Consider the following 24,127-nt stretch of genomic DNA (forward strand, 5'->3'; position numbering starts at 1 on the left):
AAATAAGAATGTCTCCTGTTAACAGAAAAGTTTTGAACTTTTCTGTTAAAAAGGGAGGCTTAAACTGAATGAAATTAAAGGAATATTTAAAATGGCCAGGAATAGCTAGCTATATGCTGAATTTTAAAATTTAAAAGCCTATATTCATTTCTAAGGAATTGAGAATTTATTGTTTTTTCAAATAGATGATGGCAATATTGGGCTAGATAACATAAAAATAAACACCCTTTTCTTTTTTCCGTTTTTAATAATTTATCTTAGCAGCTTAAACGCACTTCTTTTTTACTCTGGAAATGGTTTATTGTAGAAGTCCCTCAGACAATAACAGAAATTGGCAACTGCTGAGTGTGAGCTAAAACACATGCCATGAAATGTGTGTTCCTTCAACTGCTTGTATCCGTATGTTTGGCATGAGTTTTGTGATGCTGTATTAGTGACCGTGCTGGGAAGCATAAGGGTTTTTTGAAATTTAATAAGCATAGAAATAGGTTTTAGAGTCATGAGGAAACAGTTGCAAACATTTTCTCATAGCAAGCGTGGAACTTGTTTTAAATTCCAGATGTGGTTTTACATTAGCGTCTCCTGAGAAAACAACCTTTCAAAATTAGCCTTGAAAACGTAGCTGTGGTTGTCATATCCCAAGGTAAATAACAGGCTTGGAGAGCAAGTTTTATTTGTTTGTGCAGCGAGAAGTCCCAGTCCTTACATTATTTAGAGAATCCTTTCAAATGAAGATAACTCCTATAACAACCGTATGGTTGCAAGGAAGTGGATAAAGCATGAGGAAAAGTGGAGTAAAAGCTTGCAAACAAGGTAGCAGCAAATGAATGAATTCGCAAGGAGAGTAATAATGATAACATGGAAGTCAAGAAAATTACAAGCAATAAAAAAACAATAATATGATGCAAAAGTTCTGGGGTGTTTTTTTTTCTTTTTAATCTCATGTAGGTGAAAGCATTGTAACTTTTATCTGCAGCAGCATATCTGAAAATAGAAAAAAAATATATATGTAAGTATTGAAAACTGGATATTACTTTTTTAAGAAATGCCTTAAATACTAAAAGGAGAAATGTATATTGCCTGGCCTAGCAAATGGTTCATAAATTATCATGCACTAAAACCAAACAGCATAGGAAAATAACATAGAAGGGTGTTTCCTACTTTGGAGTTGGAAGGGAACAGATTTCCTCCTGTAGGAAAAACATGACATCCTCTTATCCCTAATCACTCTCAGAGAGTGAGAAGCCAGGGATGTCCTGCCCCATGGCACTCATTGTGAGTTTCTCACTCATTTCTCACTTCTGGATTCTCCATTTGCTCAAATCCCTTCCCCGGACATGCAAAGTCTTTTCAAAGGACAGTACTTCCCAAGTATTACATTCCTGACCAAAATATCCTTTAAAAAAAAAATAAATGCCAAATCAATTTTTTTTAAAAATTGTAACTATCTCTACCCTGTGTCTCAGCCACTGATCTTTTATTGCTGGTGGGAAATAACAGGTAAATACAAAGTCCCCTGGAAGAAACATCGGAAAACTAAGGAAAGGCAACAGATCTTATTCACTAGGCACTTGCCTGTGGCCTGAAGGTTAAGATTTAACATTTCCTTACCCTCAAGGTCAGGAAAGCCAGTCTGTGTTCAAGAGGCGAAATACAATCCGTCAGTTCTCTTAACCAGACACCTCAGATCATAAGTGGCATTGAAATGACTTGTCCTGTATCACCTACATAGATGGTTGAGAGTTTACAACCAGCTTTTCTTCTACCATAAGGAAACTTCTCCTTGGACCTCAGCCACTGCCTTTGAGCAGCCACCTCATAAGCCATAAAATCTAACCGAGTGAAAAGGTGGCCACACATTTCAAACTAAGCTTCTCGTGTGAAAAATGGACCTTTGAGCAAATAACTGATGTGTGATAATGGTGCTGTAATTCAACATTAACCATGCTGCAAAGCTCTATATGAATTCTGCTCCCGAAGGGCAGCAGACTAAGAAACCCTCTTTTAGCAAATCAGATTTTCAGAGCAGGCAAATGTAATTTTTTAAGTCACATCATCTACCCTCCACTGACATTCCACTCAAACCAATATGTGGCCTTTTACCTAAAGTCACCATTTCATATGTACTTTAGATTGTAGTGACTGTGTGATTTGCTTTGACAAGCATACTGATGGCTTTGCCATTAGGTAAGGTAGGACACTGACCTTTTCAAAACCATGTGAAAAAAATCCCAGAAGAGAATACATTAACCCTAACCCACAAGCAGTTCAAGTGTATGTTACAGAATAATTCTTTTCTGAAGCCTTTATGAAAGAGCAGCTGCCACAGGGCACCATATTTTATACATTCAAAGGAAGATGTAATACATTGGAGGGGAGACCATCAGAGGTCACTGGAGATGGGGCAGCCCCTCAGTTAGCATAGTTGCTCCAAAGGTGAATTATTGCAAAACATCCCATTGAAAGTATTGTCCTAATGCTGTAGGTAGTTCAATGGCTATTTTCAAGGAATCAGTTACCTCAAACCAGTATGTTACACTCAAGATCGTCCTACAAATCCCACAGCACACAATGGGCCAGAAAAAAAGGCAATTTTCCTGCTCTCTGATGGGGGCTGTTTGTGTCTCATTTTATTCCAGGTAAAGACCATGGATATCATTTTGGGTTTCATAAGGGAATGCCCTATGGTAAAATTGGAATGGTCGATGAAAATGAAGAGAGAAGCAGTTTCCCCCAAAACCTCTCAGAAATAAGGTGGAGACAGTAAGAAGAAAAAAAAAACACAAGTTCTTCCCTTAGAAGTTTGCAAGTGAAAAGGAGATCCCTAAGAACATCTAAAAAGGGGCAAGAGAAAGAGAAACAGAAGAAGAAGGGAAATGATAATAAAATAAAACAGATGTTCAGCATAAGTGAAGGCTGTGCATAGTGCTGTGTAGTCTGTGAAGGCTACTTGACTTTGTCTTCATGCTAACAACTGGTGTTGTGAAGGGTATGTCAATAATCAATGCTGTCAGCTGCCTCGCACTAAGAAGCTGAATGAAGTTCAGCTTGCTTGATAAATTTCTTATCAGTGAGTGACACCAAACTTCAATGCTGCCTTTTTATTTGTCATTTATAGACACCCTTAAATACCAGTTCAGAGCTGTTACGGTCATCTGCTTAGTCAGTCACCTGAACCTATCATTCCTATGATACAGCATCTGCCAAGCACAGAAGAAAGGGTTCACTTTGGCCCTACTCTAATTTTCAGCACACCAACAAAACCTTGATAAACAAGCTCATCAGGAACCTGCCTACCCACTAGACAAAGTTTCCACCTGAATTTAATAAAAATATGCAATGCAGTTCAGACATTTACGTTTCATATTTTAATTTAAAGTACTGCGATGGGTGTTTTTCTTTCCCTTTCAAAGGATGCACTCCAATTTATTACAATAAACTAGAGGTGTCTGTACAAATTTGTACAGTTTTAGAAGCACAGTACATCATTTTGTTGTTAAAAGTGTTCTGGCCGACATGAAGAAAAGTGGGTGGTGCCGTTAGGAAAAAACTAGTAAGGCTCAAATTGCACAGATCTTGAATATGGGCTTTATAAAAGAAAAATGCATTTCATCTGAGTAAGTGTGAATTATACTTCCAAATAATAGCATTCTCCAGGGTAATTGCATTGCTATTATGTAGTTCGCTCTTTCAAAAACATCAGGCAATGGTCACTCATAAGGCAACTATTTTATTGAGACATGTCAAACACTAACAGAGGAAATAAAAAAGGAAAGCCTCGCTTCCATATCATGTCTTTTGAGACCATTTTCAGATACATTCTTTCAGCCATCTTAACTTTCTTGCAGAATCTACTGTTAGCAAAGTTTTCATATTTAAAGCCTGCTAGGTATAAAGTACGCACAGGAGTTCAAAGCTCCCTGCGTTGTGCTATCAGTCTTGCAAACAGTGATCACACTCAGAAAATTCTCCAAGATCTGAGAATTTTCCTAAGGAAATTAAAACTGACTAGTGTGCTTCTGGCCCTTAAGTAAAGAAATGTAACTGATTTCTTGGAATATGAGATTCTCATTCCCTACAGTGTCCTAAATGTTCACATGCACATTTCAAAGCAATAGAAACACTTAAAGAAATGGCTATTTTTTAAAAAAGTTGAGCAGTGGGTGTTTTGGTTTGGTTTTTTTTCAGTTCCCTCTGTATACCATAATAATTAAACATTTTATATAATTTCTATGTTTCTGACGATTAAGGTCAGAGATTATTGGATAACAAAGTCTGACCTTCTGGATCTGAAAAAATATTAGATTTTACCCAGACACCCGCAAACCAAACCCCAGGACATTTAGCCATTTAAACCCTATACTCCAATTTCTTTGAGAATTTGGAGACCTACAGTTACCCAAACAACTCAGCGCTTCTCTTTTGGGGAGTTTGCTCTGACTGTCAGCTCTTGTTACAGCTTTTCCTTATTTCTAATTCAATTCTGTCTGACTTCTACTTCCAACCACTGCTTGCCACTACACCTTTCACCACTCAGCTAAAGAGGCCATTAACATCCCGCTGTTCTTCTTCAGTGATGTGGCTCCTTAAATGCTTTTTCAGTAACAGAAAAAGAATAAGGAAAAGCTCTTCTTTGAGATATGGATTACACTCGTGGCTCTTTTCCAGATGACGTCCAGTCCTGCAATGCTAATATCCTCAGTACGTCTCATCAGTGCACTCATCTATTCACAGAAAAATCCCAGTGTGAAGCTAAAAAGGTCTGTTGAAGAGCCTATTTCTCTTTCTTGACCATTAAGGGATCTCTGAGTGGTTAGACGAGTTGTCTAACGTCAAAAGTAGATGTCTGTGAAATAATTCCCACCTCTCTGACTGTGCAGGAAAGCCCCTGACTTCTGCAGCACCGTGTCAAAGACCAGCAGAAACTATCGGTCTGGTTCAGATAATTTAAGAAAGTTGATTAATAAGGTGCTTCATTTTGTATGGTTGAAAATTTTAATTGGATAATATATGTTTATACAGATTTTCCTGTGCCACTTATTTTCCTGTGAAATTCTATATATTTTATGTTTACTTATTGCAGTTTCAGGTTTCTTCAGGAGTATTGTATGAGAAGATAGTTTTAGCTGGCACTAGTTGAAGGATCATTAGATGTTTGAACTGAAAAATCAATAAATATACTGCATGGTAATACGGTTACAAAAATGGACAGCTAGAGGTCTGAATTTTGGAATTGAATTCCCATTCCAATGTTAAGTGGGGCAACTTAAGTTTTAGAACAATTGCATCAGGCTGTTTTGCAAACATAACAAGGCAACTCTGCTTTGGCAATCTCTTGAGTCCATGTTAGTTCTGTAATGCACTGTGAAAGGAGTGTAATGTAATTTTTTTTAAATTAAAATATAGCTTTGACAGCACAGTTTTGCTCAAGGATGTGAATTTGACAGCAAATCCCCTGGCTGTGAAAGGCCTGGCTTGTAATAAGTCACCTCCTGACAACCCCTAAATCACAGGCTGAAAAGAATATGAATAAATTATATTGAACACTTCTGTCCTAAAGCTGAGTGCATTTTGCCTTTCTTCCGTAAGTTTCCCTTTCTTCTTTTAGTTCCTTTCTCTTCTGTCACCTTACAGTTTTCTTCAGTCTTTTTCATTGTTTCTTTGCACAAAAACCTGCAGTTCCAGGAAATGAAAGGCAGTTCAGCAGCTATTTATTATGACTTCTTTTTCCCCGTTTAAGTGCTTTTTTTGTCTCTAGAAAGATTTAAAACATCACTAAGAACTTTGCCTAATTAAGCTTTAACTTATCTTGTTTTGTTTCACCTCTGGTCACTCCCATGTCTCCTGTCTGTGTCCTGTTTAACACACTCTTTCTAACGCTTCTGTTTATAATCATGTCTCCTAGCGATTTCTTTCCCTGAATAAGGCTTTACTTTTATTATTATTAGCTATCTATTTTTCTTTCCTGTTGTGTCTTTTAATTCACTCTCCTTTTTCAGGCTTCTCTTTTCTCTTTTTGCCTCTGAGGTTGTGTTTTCTGCCTCAGCTGTACTGGCAAGACTTGAACTGTGGCCTCCGGTGTCCAGCTCTGAAATCCTCTGGCGTGGGATGCCTCCTGGCTGGAAGCTAGTTAAGGAAGTCTCAAAACTTCATTCATTTGAACTCACTTGGGAGAATCAGTGTGAATCCCAAAGTTGTGGTCAAGGGACTCCTGCCCAGGCTTTGGGAGGCTGAGGGCACACACCATCACCACTGCCCCAGCATCACCTTCCTTCTCATCCCCCTCCCTGGTCCCAAAACTGCTATAGTCATAGAATCATAGAATACCGGGTTGGAAGGGACTTCAAGGATCACCTGGTCCAACCTTTCTTGGCAAAAGCACAGTCTAGACAAGATGGCCCAGCACACTGTCCAGCTCAATCTTAAAAGTGCCCAATGATGGGGAATTCACCATTTCCCTGGAGAGATTATTCCAATGGCTGACTATTCTCCTTGTGAAAAATAGTCAATTTTCTATAGCGCAGGCAGAGAATTATTTACTGTTCCATTTCCTAACTCCCATAAAATACTGCACTATTCCTCAGTCTTACCAATTTAGCGCTTTGAACAGGAAAAAATTATCGTTGATGGGCAAAAAAAAGTATCATGCCGATGACTGTTGTATTTTCTCACCTCTATCTTTTTAAGAGAGAACAGGAGCCTAATTCAACAGGCTGGTAAGCTGAACCAGCCAGAAAGGCTACAATTGCAGCTGCTTCTCGGTACTCTTATGCCCATATCTCTTTGCTTGTAGCAAAGTTTTAAGTAGTGCTGTTCAGAATCTTTTCAGATACTTTTTTTCTGCTGGAGGACACATCGTTTAAATAAACCTGTGGTTAAAAAAAAGGACTCTGTAACTTTAAATCATGCCTATTCAATTCAGTTTAACTGAAAAGTCTTGATGTCTTGATTAGCAATAATTTCCTTATGAAATTAATTTAAAGCAACAGAAATTAAAAATAAAATATTGAAGCAGTATTCCTTTTGAAATTATTTAGAAAAAAAAAAAAAAACCTTGATTATTTTCATTAAAGTGTCCAGACTTTATTTTTATTGTGGTCTGTGGCTGGAAAATTTTACAAAATCTCAAAAATGCACACAGTGGCAGATGCAACTTCTGCTCTTTTGATGAGTTTGTTATATATGGTATTACAGAGAAAATTTTGGTTTTCTAACTATACAGCTGCATTTGTATCCCTTTGATTCTACATCATGGAAATGCATATTAATTCACTTTCCCCACTTGTCATCCTCATAATCATTGGTGTTACATTTATCCTGCTTTATTGCACAAAAGTAATTTAATACTTTAATAATGGAATAAATTATACACTACAACTCCAGTTTTAAATGCCTATTTCATTAACATTTTATAATTTTATTTTCTGCATAAGATCTACCACACAACTCCCTGTTGCTCCAATAAATCATTTTACAACTTTATTCAGTATTTGGTGATTATATTAAATTTATTCCAGAGCTCATATGTTAGATCATATTAAATATACCTCAGCCAGGTGTTGCAGATTTCATTTGCTGAATCATTAAAAGCTCACAAATGAACATATATGAAAAATTTAGCTTCTGAAATAGATCTATTAATATTTTGTGTTTATAACTAAAACAACCTGCTCCAAATTGAAAAAGGCATGGATGGATAGGTAGTATCAGCATTCCTATTCCCCATACATAAATTCTACTACCGGCTACTTAAAACATAGAAAGGTTCTCACAATGACAGTATATCTGATTTATTTAACCGCATACTGTGTTTCAAGATGTTTCTTAATTGCACTCATGTTCTATATGGGGACTATTGGTATATTTTTATTTTCCAGTTGTTTCTTTTCTTAGATCCCAGCCAACATCTCTTAAGCCAAGAAGATTCCCTCCGGAAACACCCAGCCTTTCTTTCTTGAGTGTCGCCACTTGCCTGCCTCAGTTTTGCTGCTTCCAGGGACAGCAATGCACTCGAGGCCAAAAGAGCACATAGGCACCTACAGGTAATGTAGGCATCTGGATTCCAGCACAACCACCCACAAGATCTCTGGAGGCCACTTTGGTACCCACACAGCTGGACATCTTTTCCAGGCCGAGGTGATGGAGCTGCCTAGGAAATGTCACATTAGCCCAACTGGGATCACTGACTCTCACCAGTGAAGCAAGAGGGACTATGGCTTATGGAGATCAGAAAGGCTGGAAACATGTAGTCTTTGGGTCAGGTACCTTTCCCAAAAATATGTTTTTGCTCCCCACTGGGCTATAGGCAGGCTCTGGTTTGCTTCTGGCCTCCCTCTCACAAACCCCATGAATCTTGCATATTGCCTGGCTTCAGCAGAAGGAGCAGAGTTGCCTCATCCTGGAAGGTCTTCCCTAGCAGAAGGAGGTGTGGAAGGGGTGACCCTTCAAGATGTGCAGCTGGACAAAGTCATATGTCTACTTCTGGAGGTACTGTTGTCACCAAATGTCCCCTTACTCCTTCCAGCACCATACGAGAGCTCAGGTCCCCACGTAGCACCACTCCACAGGCACTGACACATCTTCCTGGGGATTTGGGGAAATCAACAGGTCAAAATGGAGCATCCACATGATCACAGAATCACAGGATGGTTTGGGTTGGAAGGGAACTTTAGCAATCATCTATTCCAACCCTCCTGCCGTAGGCAGGGACACCTTCCACTAGATCAGGTTAGTCAAAGCCCTGTCCAACCTGATCTTGAACACTTCCAATGATGGGGCATCCACAACTTCTCTGGGCAACATGTTCCCATGTCTCAACACCCTCACAGTACAGATTTTTTTCCTTATATCCAGTCTAAATCTACTTTTTTTTTCCTGGTTTAAAACCATTGTTCATTGTCATGTCACTACAGGCCTTGGTAAAAAGTCTCTGTCTTTCTTGTAAGCCCCCTTTATATACTGTAAGGCCACAAGTTATTTTAAGCGCTTCTGAGATTACCAGAACAAGAACAGAATTATTCTCTCATATTAAGTACCAAGACTTTGCTTCTGTCTTCACTGTTCGGGCCAGTCCTCAGGAGACCCAGACTTTGCAGGCAACAGAGAAAGTCTGGAGGATGCAAGACTTTCCCTTGGTTGATGAGGACAAAGTTAGAGATCAGTTAGATAAACTGGATATACACAAATCCATGGGGCCTGATGGGATGCATCTACGAGTGCTGAGGGAGCTGGGGGAAGTCATTGCTGGGCCACTCTCCATCATCTTTGAAAGGTTCTGGAGGACAGGTGAGGTGCCTGAGGACTGGAGGATAGCCAATGTCACTCCAGTCTTCAAAAAGGGCAAGAAGGATGACCCAGGAAACTACAGACTGGTCAGCCTCACCTCCATCCCTAGAAAGATGATGGAACACCTTGTGCTGGGTGTCATCTCAAAGCACCTGGATGAAAAGGTTATCAGAAGTAGTCAACACAGATTCACCAAGGGGAAGTCATATCTGACTAATCTGATAGCCTTCTATGATGAAGTGACTGGATGGGTGGATGAGGGGAGGGCAGTGGATGTTGTCTACCTTGACTTTGGCAAGGCTTTCGACACTGTCTCCCACATCATCCTTGCAGACAAGCTTAGAAAGTATGGGTTAGATGAATGGACAGTGGGGTGGATTGAGAACTGGCTGTCAGACAGAGCTCAGAGGGTTGTGGTTAGTGGTGCAGAGTCTAGTTGGAGGTCAGTAACAAGTGGTGTCCCTCAGGGGTCAGTACTGGGTCCAGTCCCGTTCAATATATTCATCAATGATCTGGATGAAGAGATAGAGTATACCATCAGCAAGTTTGCTGATGACACAAAACTGGGAGGGGTGGCTGACACGCCAGAAGGCTGTGCCGCCTTACAGCTAGACCTGGGCAGGCTGGAGAGTTGGGCAGTGAGAAACCTTATGAAGTTCAACAAGGGCAAGTGTAGGGTACTGCATCTGGGGAGGAATAACCCCACGCATCAGTACAGGTTGGGGGCTGACCTCCTGGAGAGCAGCCCTGTGGAAAGGGACCTGGGAGTCCTGGTGGACAACAGGATGACCATGAGCCAGCAATGTGCCCTGGTTCAAGAAAGACAGGGATCTGCTGGAGAGGGTCCAGCAAAGGGCTACAAAGATGAACAGGGGATTAGAACATCTCTCATATGAGGAGAAGCTGAGGGACTTGGGTCTCTTTAGTCTAGAGAAAAGAAGACTGAGGGGGGATCTTATTAACGCTTACAAATACTTAAAGAGAGGGTGTGAGGTGGATGGGAGCAGTCTTTTTTCAGTGGTGCCCAGTGATAGGACAAGAGGTAATGGGCACAAACTTGAACATAGGAAGTTCCATCTTAACATGAGGAGGAACTTCTTTACTTTGAGGGTAGTGGAGCACTGGAACAGGCTGCCCAGAGAGGTTGTGGAGTCTCCCACTCTGGAGACATTCAAAACCCACCTGGACACATTCAAAACCCACCTGGACACTGTCCTGTGCAACCTGTTGTAGGTGACCCCGCTTTGGCGGGGGGGGTGTTCTAGATGATCTCCAGAGGTCCCTTCCAACCTTGACTGTTCTGTGATTCTGTGATTCTGTGACAGGTTTTGTCTGCCTAATTCAGATGTTTACCACACAGACATGTCTACATAGACATTGTTATCTATTCATAGCCAATGAAGAAAAATAGGACCTTCTAGAGAACAATCCATTTCAGAGGCTAAAATATTTGTATAAAATAGATAAACTGAAACATGGCCTGTTTGTGTCCTTTTCTTCCCACCACTGTGAAGGTTAAGTAGCTCTAATTGAATGTACACAACCTCTGAACCCTATCCTAGAAGCTGATGAGATGTGTTACAGGGGAGTGTATTATACAGAGAAAATTCAGGTTTACAACATGAAATTCCAAGTAAGAATATGCAACTATTTATCTAACCCACAGTATAAAGTAACCTAACCCACAGTCTAAAGTAACCTCATCAATTTTTCATACACATCAGAGTAAACGTGGCATAAACTGTAACTCACTGAAATAGAGGGATTTACTTCTTTGAAAAGACAGGGGGATGAGCTCCTGAATGAACGAATAGATGGTTGAAAGAAAGGACAAAGACTACCTTCTGGATGTAAAGATACAATTGTCTAAATGGCACTTCTCTATTGCAAAGTTTCTTACGTTCTTGAAAAAATATAGTATTTTACCCTCAAAAGAGATATGAAAGTTGAGAAGAAATAAGAGCTGAGAAATATCCACTGCTCTGTGTTTGAAGGCTGTTTTAGCTCATCAAATGTAACCTTTGAGGGAAAGGTAAAGACAACTCTTATAGTTGTCGAGGCAAAAGCTTACATGACATTTGCCAAATCTCCTACTTACCCAACCATCCAGCTGGCTGCAGCAGCAAGTGCTCAGGAGTAGCAGAGAGCAAGGATGGCTGCTGTGTCCTGTCTCCCAGACTGCCACATTTTCAACTCTCACCATTACGATTTCTTTTTCCCATTTTTTGATGTTCATTTGACAGAGCTGGGATAGATTAATTTTCTATTGGCTTCGAAGAGAAGGCAATATCTATGTAATTTTTTGTGCTCCCTCATACATTTAAAAGATTTTAATGGGGGGAAGAAAATCTGGGGCCCTTTTCTAAAGAATAAAAAGCTTTAAGGACTGAGTAAGCAAGGTATTCCTGGAAAGGGTATGGAGAAGAAAAAGAGTCAGGGGCTGCTCTGGGTCCCTGCATAGACCCATCTGTTACCCTTTAGGTCACTGCAGTGAAACACCTCACTTGTCAGGTCAGGTGAGGAAAGTCTGTGGATGAAGTTCCTGAAATAAGGGATTGTCAGCAGGGTCCTGTGCCTCTGTCCCTATATTCAAGTGAATGCTGAGTGTCATCATTTTCAGTCATAAGACCATACAGAAAAGGGACAAGATCATCTGCAATTGTGGAGAAACACCATTTTATGGGTGTATTTATACACAATAAAGGAGAATTTTAAAAATAGTATCAGCCTTATCCAGTGAACCCCACAACTGCTTGCACAACCCACAATTAGAAATTATGGTTCCTCACAGCCTATTATCTTGCTACTATGATTTCTCATTTCCTACGGAACAAAATGGGCTTGACATCCTTCCTCTTGCCATTTCTAATCACAACATCCATGTACATTTTTTGTTTCAAAATCAACTATTGGGTCCTTTTCACCTGTTTTACCTCCTGCTCATTTTTTTTTTATCATCCACAGCCTTACCTAATGAAAACTTCACCTCATTGCCTCTTTTCTCTAATTTAAAACTCAAATGCGCCCATTCATTTTATCCTGATATTGCTAAAGCAATATGGCAGTGTTTGCACGCTACTGGTGGCTGTATTTTGGGGTGTTATTTCGATCCTTTAAATGCAGTCCTGATTTCTGTCGCTGCTGCTCCTTCAAATGTAAAAATTATGAACTTAAAGAAAAAATGCTTATCTGCCAATGTGGATGGCAGCAGCCCAATGCCAGCAATTCTGAGAACAGTTATGAATATATATTGCTGCTGTCCTCTGTTAGCGAAAGCAGGAGCACTGAGCTCTGTGCAATGAATATTTCCTGAATAGTGCTCTACTCTGTACACCCAGTAATACTATTGTGATTTGCATATCTACATTTTTTCCTTAGAATGAAAACATATGGCTTTGTTATAGCTCTGAAGTTGACAAAAAAAGCCATTTGTACATTACTAGAAATAATTGTCTATGTTTCTTAAGGTAAAAAAAAATATTTCATGATAAAGAAGCTGTCAATCTATTAAATGGGAGATGCTTTGCCTAAAAAGCAGGTGTTAGTACGGATTCCTCAGCTTCTGCTGGGATCTAATTTCATATACGCTTGGAAAGACCAAAAGTATTAGCTAGCAACAGAAGTAGAGATATGAAGCAGAGGAGAAAAGTATTCCATCCATATACACAAGTGTGCATAAGTATTCAGTACTGATTTGCATTTAACATATATTCCATATTCTTACAATGAGAGATAGTATGGTAGATTTTGGAGTAAGGAACTAGCTGCCTAGATGCAGCTTAGACTGTAATTAACAGAAGCCTAAAATGTATGTATTGCATAAAACAATCAGCAACACTGGCTCATTTACATCAACAGAAAATTTGTCCTTCATCATTCAAGTTCACCATTTCTGGTTATACCATTTCTTTTCTGTTTTTCCAACTACCTAGTGAAGTTTGAAGGTCAGAGAATGCTTGACTAATGTAGTTACCTCAATATACTTTCCTCTGACCTTTAGGTAACTGATGAGTATTTTAAGTAGCCACACAGTTTTTAAACCATCCCCATGGCATTTATTCAAGAAAGAATTACTCCTGATGTTCAGCATTTCTGTATTTCAGACTGCCAGCGCTTCAGCTATCGTCGTTGCTCCAGTTCGCTGATCAGACAAACAGACTTGGATGAGGTCTGGGGCATCAGCTGCTCTTGACTGGTTCAGCTTATGAGTTCTCATGATCATAGGTTTTAACCTTGTTTCAGCAATGTCCTCAATTTCCCAGTGTCTGTTCTTTAACTTCAGGCTTGCTAGTCTGCCTCAGTGACAAATGTGTCCATTAGAACAGATTCATTTTATTTTCTCAGTCTCACTCCACATGTTTAAAAAGGTCTTAGAGATTTAGGAACTAATAAAGCTAGCAAATAAAGCAAGAAATGTCAGTGAATTATTGGTTCAATATTTTTTAATGAACTCTCTTCATCTGTGTCCAGCAATTGTCCAATGCATGGGTTTCACAGCTGGCAGAGCTAAAGAATCAGCAATTTTTAAATGAGTGTTGGAGTCTAACATCAAGATTCACTTTCCATAAAATACTTACACCAGAAATCAGGTTTTAAGAGCTCTAAGAATTTAATAGGGAATGGAAGCACCCCTGTTAGTGTGAAGAAGTTAAGGAAGCATTGCAGCTGTATTTTAGTCAGGTGCAAGTCACCACTTTCAGTATAAGAATAACTGCCTAAAATTCAGTAATATATGCCGAGCTAATGGCCCGTTCTGGCCTTACAAATGCTGCTATCACTCTGTCACTGCCTGTGGTAGAGTTTCTTTCTTTTCCTGCCAGTCCCCTGTGAAGAGCAGGCTCAGCCGGACCAGACAACCCAGCACTGATTGGCACCATGCCTTTGCACACCCAACGGCACCGTGGCCAGCGTGGTGGTACTCTACTTCTCTCCAAAACTGCTTGCAAAAGATGCTGTGTGGACTGTCTGTGGATTGGGATTTATGAAAATGAATGATAACGGTGAATAGGTACCTCCCTCCCCCTTCAGAGAGGGCAGAAGCATGCTGGCTACACAAACGCACCTACTGCTCGTTTCCATCACTGCTTAAGCCATAGCAAGCAGTACCACAGAACACACTTTTTTTCTTCATAGCAGACACTTAACTTGTTTTAAAATCTTCAGGCTACTCAAAAGCCATGTGGCAGCTTGAGAGGTCTGTCAGTTTACTGCAAACAAGATTTATTTATCTCCAAATTAGAAGCAGCAGCGCTTCAGTAAGCACTGTAGTTATCTGATCTGCAAGGGCATCTTGTTTAAAGATTTCATAAGTAGTTCATTATCTATGAATGGGCTATGGGCTATTTTCCAATTAATCTATCTATTTTATTCAGGCCTGAATACTAACAGTAATAGATCAAAGGAACATGTATTCCTCTTGCTGCAAATGCTTCTGTATTACGCTGGTAATTTCCTCTGCTCTGGAGTGGTTTATGTCTTCCCTCTTTTTTCACTTCTGGCCTGCCCTGAAACATGAGTCCGATTAGGGTGTCTGAGGACTTGAGTTCCCCCAAAATCTATTTGCAGCGCAACACTGAAAGGGTTTTTCTTCTCCAAACCAGTAGCATTCTCTGTGGCTATAGATAGATTAAAGGAAATCTGAGGAGTGAAGGAGGATGGGGAGAATCTCAAATTCAAAAAGCAATAAGATAAGGCACCTCTTTATTGGCAATCTTGATCAATATCAGAAGGGAAAAGAAATCAGCATTCATTGCTTCTGCCAATAGTTTTTCATAAGTAGCCCGGTAGCTCTTTTCTTCCCGACAAGGTAGTGTATCAGATGTAAATCCAAAACTCCAGAAAATATTCACTTAAGATGCCAAAACCTGTCACTGTCCAAACAATATATAAGCAACAGTATAATTAATTTCTAGTTTAAAAAAAATGTGTCCAGGCAACAAAATAACATCCTTATCTGCTTAAAAAATTACCAAATTTAAACAGAAGGAATTCTGCACTAGTTTGCTAATGCCCAGCATAAAAATGTCACCACCATTTATTCTATTTATGACTAGACATCTGGTGTTTCATCACATTTTTAACACATTTCCTCTATTCAGTCTCAATCATTTACAGGAATAAGTCACAGTGCTACACCTGTAAAAAAAGTTCTTGAATTATTCTGACTGTAAGTAGTGACAAACAAAGAAAGTGAAATAAATGATAGTGGAATAGTGGTTTTACCAAACTGAGAAAATTTCCTCAGAACACTCATTATTGTCTCATTTTTCGCCTGGATAACTGTTGGACAGGTAATCTGCCCTGTGTTAGAAACACAGGAGGTTTTTGGCTGCTCTTACAAGTCATGTTTTTCATACCAGAAATTAAATATTCAAACTGTGGATGATTTTGCTATGTCTGGGTGAAAGGCTGAACCATTAAAATACACAATTAAATATAACACCCTGCAGTTGCTGCGTGCTGTTTGAACAGACTAGGAGAGCTTTTCCCTTAAACTTTTCTCCTTATCAGTATTCATATAGGCAAAGAGGTTTTGTTCAGAAAGATCTTTGGAAGCATATCATTGTAAGACCACAAGCATTCATGTGAACATGAATATTTGCTGGTTTGGACCATTTATCATTTATTACTCATTTCATCTAGATACACAAAATAAGAGCTGAGTCTCAACCTGTGTAAGTGCCAAAGTCTGAGATGTCAATATTTAAGACCACAGATGCACAGATGCACACTGCCAAATCTGTGCCTTCCCAGAACTGCCACAATGGGTTGATTTCTCAGTTTATCAGCAGAGCTTTCATATGTATATGAAAAGGATTATAAAAAACACATTTGATTTTTTTTTTAAAAAAAAAAAAAGCTTAGTTGCTTGTTTGTTTGACAAATTGAATGGCATCCAAACTGAGAGTGAGACATCTAAATCTATACGTCTGCATATAGGCATCCAAATATGCACATCTGAGCACCTACTAAAGTCTGTGGACACCAACTCAGTGCCATCAAACATGTATTGAGATTCTAATGTTATTTAACCAACTAGCTGTTGTGGTAAGATTCAGTAGCCTCAATATAGGCGTCTAGTGTAATTTTAGATGCTGTGAATTATCTTTCCTGTCTTCAACTGCTGCTACAAAAGGGTGGAGGTCTGCTGTGTCTGTCATATCTGCCTGCCCAGGGCATCTCCAGCACAAGCAGCTTGCGTTCAGGCAACTGAGTCCCACCCTGAGCGACTGCTCTGGGGTGACATGAACTGCTGTCCAAGCATGAGTGACTGCATTGACTGTGACAAGAGCTTCAAATCCTGGCAAATGCCTACTTGTAGAAACCTTAATTTGGATATTTTCTTTTCAAACTGAATCCTACCCACAAGCTTCCTTTTGCTCTGAAACAAAGTGTTTCATTCCAAGAAAGTCTAGGAAAAAGGAAAGGCTGTTTTCCCACCAATGCCAGAAAAAGAAAAGGCTGTCTTTTTTACACTGTTTTTTTGGACTTACAGCATTACAGATTCGTTTTCTTCTGCTGCTTTTGAGGACTGGAATGTGTATTTCCCATTTGCAGATGTGATGTATTGGGAAGTACTCTCCCTCTTTTCAGCCGACAGTTCCAGTAGTTGTAAATCAAGCCTGGAAATCCATCATCATCCAGGGAGTGTCCAAAACAGTAGACAAGAGTGTCATTTTAATGTGCTTTCATGCTGTTTGTGACTGTATAAGTAGTTTATGACCAGAAGAGTTACTTTAATAGGAAAGACTTAAGCCGAGGTTTCAGAAGATGAAGCATCCAGGCGTTTTAAGATATTCATGCCCTACAGCTCACTCCTACCTTGTGCTGTATGTCATTGCTCTTTGGCACCGGGACAACTGCTTGTGTGGCTGCACTATGAAATGACTCCGAGAACTACCCAGCTCAAAAAAAAAAGCTAGCCATTAATGAAAAGAGGTGGGTATTTTAAAGCCAGATCTATCCCCGGGTCCAGTTCACAGCGTAGCCTCAGGAAGCAGAGCTGGAAAGAGGGTGCATAAGGATGAGGTCAGGGACAGGGTCTGGAGGGAGGGCAAGAGATGGAAGAACAGGGCAAGAATATTTCAAAAGAGCTTTGCAATGTATGGCTTTGTCATGTGAAACCACAGTCTGAAGTAGCCTCATTTCTAAATAGGCTGCAGCCTGGTGGTTGGTACATGTACCTGACAGCTAAGATATTCTCACTGAACTCCAGTCTGCGATTTCAATCACGAAAGGTTCTGCACTCTCAGATAAACCCTTTAATGGAGTGAAATTAGATGGGGAACATATTGTGTTTGCAGAGATTTCCAGCTCTGAGGCATCCCAAGGATTGCCGGAGTTATCGAGCTCCTCTGCTGAGGCAGTCAATAGCCTCGCTTTTCTACAGGAGATAAAATGCCAAAATGTGCACAACTCGGGTACAGGGCAATTTTAAAATCCTGGAGGAAGGCCACGCTGGGCAAGCCCACACCACACAGTGTGTCAGCCTGGCTGCATATCTTACCAGAGATCGATTCAGCTCTGGTGCAAATGTGACGGTGCTGGGTGATGGAGGGGCACCCTGTCCTGTGTCTCTCCTGTCTCTGTCCAGGAGGTGCTTCACCCAGGCTGTATCGCTGGTCTCTGCATGCACAGTGACAGCTGCTGGGACCAGGCTGCCGGTCACCTAATTACCCAGCCACGTGGCCAAGCCCTGCTTTCTCCACCTGGAGAACACCTCCAGGCAGTATTAATGGAATTAAAAATATAAATACATATTGTACATTTCCTTCCTACCCACTCGGTAACCCCACACCTGCCTGCCCAGACTTCACATCACAAGAAGTGATGAGACTGTCAAGAACTAAATAGGACTCTAAAGAGCCATGAGGGTCCCAGCTTTTGGGTTTACTTGGCCTTGGTGGGACCCAGGGGGTCACTGATGTGGTCACACCTCAAGCTGCAGCCCTTTGTTCACACATGCTCTTCTCTGCTAAGATGATACTGTTACATGAGATAAATTTGACAGTTGCAGAAGAAAAGCAGATTTGCCTCCAAAATCATCATCTCTTCCTAATTTCCTCGTCAATTAGAGAACAGCTCACAGGCTCAGAAGGGAAAAATAGACTCTCTCTAAGGCGATAACTTTACAACTTGCCGCACCCGTCCAACCACTTGCTTTGCTGTCATGATAGACATTTTATCTTGCCATGAGCTGGAAGCCTTAATTATGATCTTGTGTCTTCCATTGTTTGAGGCAAATGACTAAGTGACTTACAAAGACAATTAGGTTTGGATCTGTTGTAATTAATCTCTTTCCAAACGCAATATCCTATTAGACACACCAGGTCTTTTTTTTTGGGGGGGTGGGGGGAGGGGCGGGGGGTGAAGGTGGATGAGGAAAGGAGAGTTACCTTTGAAATACTATTTCATGGACTGAAAAGCTGAGTAATTAATTCTCATTGCTCAATCTTCTTTGGTGGTCACCAGCTCCCTTGTCTGCTCCTCCTGCACTTAAATACATCCATTTAAAGCTAGAACTGCAAGAATCACAGAGAGTAGATGAGAAGGGTAATTCCAAGACACTGTTTTGTGAAAATACGTTTACCAGCTGCTTTACAAGAGTTGAAGAAGATCAAATTCTGTGGTGGTTTGCTCTGATCAGAAAGTTGTTGTGTTTGGAGTGAGACAAGGGTGCCTGGCCATTCATTCGCTTTGAGCTTGCTATATTTGCTTTAAGATCTCATGACCTGTCTGTGCAGTGATTCATTTATATATTTCCATATCACATCACCTTTGCATTGAAGAGATCATTAACCCACCCATTGCACCAAAATGGAATGTTACCTTTAAAAACAGAAAGAAAATCTGACTTTTCTTCCTCAGTCATTCCTACAAATGCATGTTTATCTTTCCTAAGTCACAGTTTAGTGATGCATTTCTTGACCCCTTGATAGTGTTTGTGGACAATTAAATTTTTGTCGTAACCCACAAGACTAACCTCAACTACATGACCAATGACGACAATTAAGACCATAACAATTAAGCATAACAATTAAGACCATGTGCACCATAAAGCATACAAGTCCATCAACACTTTCTAAAGCGGTTTCTGTGGTTTAACAAAGCAAAAGGTCATTACAAAATAATAACATTTGTGGATAGCAATGGAGCCAGCTGTTTTGCCTTTTCCATTCAATCTGTATTCACACCTAGCACAAAGACAATTTTAGATGTGATCAGAAGTTAGTGTAAGAGACTCTGGAGCTATGTTTCGCAAATAAATAATTTAGCATAAATAAATTGCACAAACAGACAATGAAAAAGACCTTTGTTTGCTTTGTACATGGGGATAGTGAGATCCTAATACATAACTTAGTGCTGAGGCTTCCTAGCATGAGGGATACACAACACAGCTATGAGGGCATCTGTCAGTGTACGTTGTGATGTGCCAAGTCTGAATTATCTGCTACCCTGAAATAAATGGAGCGCTTTAGTCTCAATTAGAGAAAACCAAAAGGAAACACAATAACAGTCTTCAAAACACTTCAAAGCTTCCTAATAAAAAGAAGAGAATAAATTATTCTCCAGGCGACTGGTGAAAGGATTAAGCATAACAGGTTTACATTGGAAATTCAGGAGATGGGATAAGAATAATGTCCTTACAGCAGAAGTGGCCCTGCACTGGAATAGGTCATGTGGGGAGATGACAAGCTCTTTCTGACTGTTGGTTTTTGAGAAGTGTTTGGGCAAATTTCTGTCAGAACTGGTTCAGAGAAAATATTTCCTGAAAAAAAATGCCAGAGGACTACTGGGAAGACATGCCAGGCAGGCAGAACTCAGCCTGGCCCTGCTCCAGGGTCAAAACCCATGCAATAAATTATTGCCAGCCTCCTACTCCTCTCAGCAGTGCTGGGGCAGTTCCCATGTCCCAGCCAGGAGTTGCAGGAGAAGCGCAAGCAAAGTCATCCCCTGTCTGTAAACCACGCTGAAGGGCTCTGCTGTCCATCAAATAGGCTTGACAAATGTTGCTGAGATAGATTTAGCTGCTGGAATCTGAAATAACTCTCCCCACCCTGCCCAAAACTAACATATACTTAATGAATTATGAAAAGAAGTAAAAAATCAATTTTCCTTGCCAGCTACTGATGCACTAAATGATTGCTTTCCTTTTTTAAATTGTTTATAATTAGTCTTCCTTATTTATGTTATCTATTAATCTAAAGATGGCACATCTTGTTATCCCTGTGTTATTAAATCATGATAACAAGAGTTGAAACACTGACAGCCTACTTCTTTTCAAGAACCATCTCCAAGATGGAAGCGCATACAGTTTTCCTAAAGTTGAAAAAAAATTCCCACATCAGATTAGAAGTTATTTTAGTTACCATGTGTTAGCTAACATGGTACCGCACACAGCGAAAGGCCAAAGTATTTTTGATAGATGTCTCTAGAAATACAGTTTTCAAAAATACCTTATAGCCAGTGAATTTTATGTATCACAAAAAAATAGTTTTGGTGCTCTTCTGAATCTCACTAAACACCAACCTGGATCTTAGACTATCTTTGCAAATTTTGTCTGTATTCTTAGGACCTACAGCATTTGTTTCCCACACACAAATAATTTAAGAATAACATTTTATTCTCTTTACTTACATCACTAAACCTTGGAGATGTGTAAATGTTTCCTAACTTCAAGAGGTATTTTTGCAAATAAAAATTGAGAGAAAACTTAGATTGTTCTAAATGTAACATCATAACATAACATAACATAACATAACGTAACATAACATAACATAACAAACACAGCACACTGTCTGGAAATTTGTGACTTAGATAAACTTACTTTATGAAGCTTAATGTACTAATGAAAATGTTTAATAGAGCCGATTTTCATTTCTACTTGAGTAACCAAAAATGCACTTTAATCTTAGGAAAATAACCATTCATTTTATACTACTTTGATCACTTATTTTTATAAATTCCCTTTATAGATGCAGGTGAACAGCTCCAGAATAAGAACCCTTGGGAATTTTAAAATAACTTCATGAAAGACCTTTCCTTGTAACAAGAAGTATTTAAGTTTCTAGGCTGGATCTCTTGCTCTGCTAAATATTCCAGCAATTTAGAAAGACACTTCAAGCATGCAAAGAAGGAAAAGTGTTCTCATAAATATAGGGTTTGAGTAATTCCATAGAACAACAAGGAGCTTGGATTCTCTTCCAATCTGGAACTACTTGAAGACATCTCAACCACCTAGTGTCCTGGTTTGAGGTAAAACAGGACCAATATTGTTAAGTAACTTTGCTTCTTAGCTAGGCCTCCCCTAACTACTGAAATTAGTAGCTGCTTTGCAACACTTTAATCTGAAACTAAAAATATTTTGCAACATACAGTGGTGTGTTGACCTTGGCTGGCCACCAGGTACCCACCAAGCTGCTCTGTTGCTCCCCCTTCTCAGCAGAATGAGGGGAGAAAATAAGATTAAAAACTCGTGGGTCAAGATAAAGGTAGTTTAATAAAAGAAAAGCAAAGACTAGTGCAGAAGCAAAGGAAAACAAAAAGATTTATTCTCTGCTTCCCATCAGCAGTAATTGTCCAGACGCTTCCTGGGAAGCAGGGCCCCAGTACACATAGCAGTTGCGTCAGAAGACAAACTTTTTAATAATGAATGTCCCCCTCCTCCTCCTTTCTCTTAGCTTTTATTGCTGAGCACAGTGTCATCCAGTATGGAGTATCTCTTTAGTCAGTTTGGTTCAGCTGTCCTGCCTGTGTCCCCTTCCAACCTCTTGCCCACCCCCAGCCCACTGGCCTTTGGGGTGAGGTTGGAGAGGCGGCCCTGATGCTCCCACAGGGAGCACTGCTCAACAGAGGACAACACATTGATGTCTCATCAACACCGTTACAGCTAAAAACACAAAGCACAGCACCATGAGGGCTGCTATAAGAAAGGTTAACTCCATCCCAGCTAGACCCAGTACACATATTCAAAACATTCCCAGGAATTCCCTCTTCAAAAATGGCTGGAATTTCATCCATGGCTATGGCATATGACTAGGGAAACATTATTTCCTCAGTCCCTCAAATGTAGCAAGTGGCTACTCCAAATTAGGAAACTGATATTTCCTTAATTCTTTTGTTGCTCTTGTTATTTTAATCCAGATTTATATAAATGCCTTATTTATACTTTAGTCTTTTCCCCCTCAACTTTATAGACAGAGAGCAGACTGCAGCTTTTGTATATCTCAAAGCAATTGTACATGCCTAGTGCTATCTATACCCTTCTGCTCCAGTTAGAAAGTTACTTGGAATCTTTGTTTATTTACTGAAATGTGGGCTGATATAAATTTACATCTTTTTTTCTCAAAAAGGGCATTCCAGGGCTGGCAGAAGTATGACCAGGCCTTTCTGGTTTAAGGTTCTTTAACCCTCAGAGAATAGAAATGTTATAATTCACCTTCTTTTCTTCAGTGATTTTTAGCTGCTCTGAGACCTATATCTTCCTTTGCTGCCACTTCCATGTTTGTTTCCAGAAACATGAGTTGTGCGTTAAGTGTGACCTATCAAGTTTTTCTGTTCAACAGAAGCAGCAAAGCATACTTTTCGGAGCCTACTTGTTCTGTGTAGACTTGAATGAGGTGCTCGCATTTGAACTGCCTAAACACAGTGCATAGGTGGTCATTTTGTATGCACCTAGTTACTACCCAAACCCATTAACTCCACAAAACTAGTTCCTTGCCAGTTTGTCAGCCCCCAAAAGGATGCATATGCCATGAAGCAAAATCAAGGCTCTTGAATCTAAGCTTGCCCCTTCCTCAGCCCAGAAATGCCAAATGCTCTGCTTTCTGAGCAACTGTGGGCATTCAATACATTGAGAGACTATAGAAGTGCAAGTTATGAGGAGCTACTTTGGCATCTCTGACAAGCTCTGCTCCTGACATTAAGTGTCAGCAGCAGCTGAAGAGGAAGACAAAAAGCATTGAAGTTTTATGTGAATTTGTCTAAGTAAGGAGTCTAAAAAAACGCAAAGGATGTTAATTCCTGAGTTCCTCCTGAAAAACTTTCCTTCTTTCTGTAAAATTGGCTGATTGAAAACAGCAGGTGCTGTCCAATAGATCACGGTTTCTGCAAGCTGAATCATACCAGTGTGGCATTATACAAAAATAGGTTGAGTGCAGTTTTTCCCTTGCAGGTTGTGGAAAATGTAATTGGCTCCAAGGTGACCAAAGGAAAGGGCTGCCCTTGGCTGCCCTACCTCCCAGCTGGTACCCAAACCTCCAGGAGGGGAGATGAGCTTGGGGTCTTGCTGCTGCGCTTCATGTGCACCATCCAGCAGTGCCGGGGAGAGACTGCACACAGACAGGCAGAAGAAGGTCTTTCCTACGCACCAAACATATAAGCCAAAACTGAACTTCTGCCTGCCGCCCCTTTCCTAGCTGCTCACTGTTGTATTTCATAGCTACTCATCTGCTAAGCTAAATGCCGTATTCTGTCTATGCTTTGTCTTGACAAGTGTCATCCCAGTGAGTACTATCTATATTTCAGGAGTGGAGAGGTTTTTCATCATTTTAATTGCTGTCTTAGGTCTTGCTCCTGAAAGGAACCTCGCATAGGCCCAGGGTCCTAATTTTCTGTGTGGACAGGCACTGGGATGGAAACACCTGAACAGAGGGTTTATCATACTTCACGATGAGGGTGGTGAGGCACTGGAACAAGTTGCCCAGGGAAGTTGTAGAGGCGCCATTCCTGGAGGTGTTCAAGGCCAGGCTGGATGGGGCTTTGAGCAACCTGGTCTAGTGGAAGATGTCCCTGCTTATGCCAGAAGGGTTGGAACTAGATGCTTTCTAAGGTCCCTTCCAAC

Source organism: Charadrius vociferus, unplaced genomic scaffold (genome assembly GCF_000708025.1).
Source record: "Charadrius vociferus isolate BGI_N301 unplaced genomic scaffold, ASM70802v2 scaffold185, whole genome shotgun sequence".
NCBI classification, from domain to species: Eukaryota; Metazoa; Chordata; class Aves; order Charadriiformes; family Charadriidae; genus Charadrius; species Charadrius vociferus.